We start from the raw sequence: 2804 nt of genomic DNA on the forward strand, positions 1-2804 counted from the left end.
GTGGGCAACTCTGGAAAAGGAGAGAGTCCAACCCCTGTCCAGGACTGTGGTTCCAGAACCTTAGCTGGGTGTGGAAATGGGTCCAACTGTATCTAGCTGATACCGCAACACCTCCAGTTCCTCAGTAGTCATTTTGTGTCTGTGGTTGTTTTGTGTTATTTTGAGATTAATTTGTGTTTGTGTAGTAATTTTGTGCCTCTTTGTGATAATTTTGTGCCTGTTTATGCTTGTTTTGTGTCCTTTTTGGTCATTTTATGTCATATCGTACTTGTTTTTTGTGGTTGTTTTGTGTCTTATTGCTGTTTTGTCATGTTTGTGCCTTCTTGAGGTTCTTTTCTTGGTCTCTTGTAGTAAATTTGTGTCTCTTTATGCTTATTTTCTATCATTTTCATCTCGTTTTGTGTCTTTTTGTGGTTGTTTTGTGTCATTTCATACTTTTTGTGTCTTTCTGAGGTGATTTGGCTTCTCGTTTTGTGTCTCATTACGCTTGTTTTTGTCTTTTTTCATCATTTTGTGTCTCTTCACACTTGTTTTGTGTCTTTCTCAGATCATCTTGTCTCTCTTTGTGCTTGTTTTCATCCTTTTGTAGTCGTTTTTGTGTCTCATTGATCAAATAATTGGTTGTTTCACTTGCATTCTCAGATTTCTGCGTACATCACAGCTTCAAACGGATCATTAGGATCCAGCTGATGAATTAGTCATGAATTAAACCGCATTCATCCATAAATTCAGCGCCTAGGCACAGATATCGGCGCTGGTTTGACTCCCGCTGTTACCTAAAGGCAGCCTCCTCCTGGCGTGACGCATGCGTGACGCGGCGCTCTGACGGACAGGTAAGCCGACACCGGCCGCCATATTGGGAAGCAGCGGAAGAGAGAGAGAGAGAGAGAGAGAGAGGTGGAGGGAGAAAGAGAAGATAAGTCAATCAGTTTCCGAAAAAGGGCGTCCTCCTCCTCCTCCTCCTCCTCCTCCTCCTCATGCTCGTCTCCCCGGAGGAAGGGGCGGTCTCAGCGCCACAGCAGATCCGGAATTAGCCCGTGTCCGCTCGGCTCCGCTCGGTCCGTCGCTCGGTCGGTCGGTCGGTTCGGTTCCAGCCGAGACGCAAACCGAAGCTTCAAACAGTGGAAAAGAAGAAGAAGAAGAAGAAGAAGAAGAAGTAGAAGGAGAAGGAGGAGAAGAAGGAGAGAAAGCGGCCGGACGGAAAGAGTGTGCGGAGGGAGGGACGAGGCGAGCGGGGCAGAAAAGAGGAATAAAAAAGAAGAAGAAGAAGAAGAAGAGAAAAGTCGGAGCAGAAGGAGGAAAAGATGCCGCTGGCTCAGCTGGCGGATCCCTGGCAGAAGATGCCCGTGGGGGGGACGGCTGGAGAGGTGAGACAAGCCGCAGACACACGCTCCGGTCCGGGCCAGCTGACTGACAGCTCCGGGACTTTCAGTTTGAGTAAGAAAATCCAGCACACAGGGGCAATTAGTGCTGAGGGGCAACACGAGGAGGCTTTAAAGCCCCCAGAGAGCCCCAGTACCAGCAGCAGGAGACCAGACATGTCAGTGAAATCCAGATTAAAGGAGCATGAAGTCCCTCAGCAGTGCTCCACAAGTTACAGGAAGAACAACACAGGGCTGAAAAAGTGCCTTAAAATGTCTGAAAGGGCAAAAATGTGAGATTTTACTATCTCAGACAGCTACAGCTACACTTAAAACTCCTACAGAGTCAACAAATGGGATTAAAATACAGATTAAAGTAGAATAAAATCACTGTGAGGACTCAAACGTGCTCCGAAACCTCCATAAATAATAAATTACTGCAGCAGGACTCACTAAAAAATGTGCAGAAATCTCTTCAAGAGTGTTAAAAATAATGTCAAAAGTCACTAAAGGTCATGCAAATACAGCGTAAAGTAGAATAAAATCACTGTGAGGACTCAAACGTGCTCCAGAACCGACATAAATAATAAATTAGTGCAGCAGGACTCAATAAAACGTGCAAACAACGTGTTCCAGTGTGAAAAAAAGTGGGCTGATCATGTCGTAAAGTGCAAAAATGTGACGTTATGATAAGTCAGAATGAGATTATACTATCGCCGACAGCTACAGCTCCACCTAAAACACCTACAGAGTCACTAAATGTGATTAAAATAGAGCTTAAAGTAGAATAAAATCACTGTGAGGACTCAAACATGCTCCGAAACCTACATAAATAATAAATCAGTACGACAGCACTCACTAAAATGTGCATAAAAACGTGTTTCAATGCAAAAAAAGGTGTAAAAATGTGACGTTACAATAATCTAAATTGAATTATACTGGTCCTGACAGCAGCAGCTACCCAGTAAAGCTCCTGCAGTTTGCAAATGTGAATAAAATTCAGCCTAAAGTAGCATAAAATCACTGCAAAGACTCAAACATGCCCTAAAACCCACATAAGTAATGAATTACTGCAGCAGGACTCACTGAAAATGTGCAGAAATCTCTTTCAAAGTGTCAAAAACAACGGCAGCAGTCACTAAATGTCATGAAAGTACAGCGCAAAGTAGAATAAAATCACTGTGAGGACTCAAACGTGCTCCAGAGCCGACATAAATAATAAATCAGTAATATAACACACACTGCAAAATGTGCAGAAACCTCTTTGGGAATGTCAGAAACAAGTTTCAGTGCAAAGACAGTGACATTATGATAAATCAGAATTAGATTATAGCGTTACTGACAGCAGCAGCGCCACTTAAAGCTCCTAAAGAGTCAACAAATATGATTTAAATACAGCTTAAAGTAGCATTAAGTCACTGTTAAAGACACAAACATGCACCA

The sequence above is a fragment of the Stegastes partitus genome, unplaced genomic scaffold (genome assembly GCF_000690725.1).
Source record: "Stegastes partitus isolate 25-593 unplaced genomic scaffold, Stegastes_partitus-1.0.2 Scaffold143, whole genome shotgun sequence".
Classification (NCBI taxonomy): domain Eukaryota; kingdom Metazoa; phylum Chordata; class Actinopteri; family Pomacentridae; genus Stegastes; species Stegastes partitus.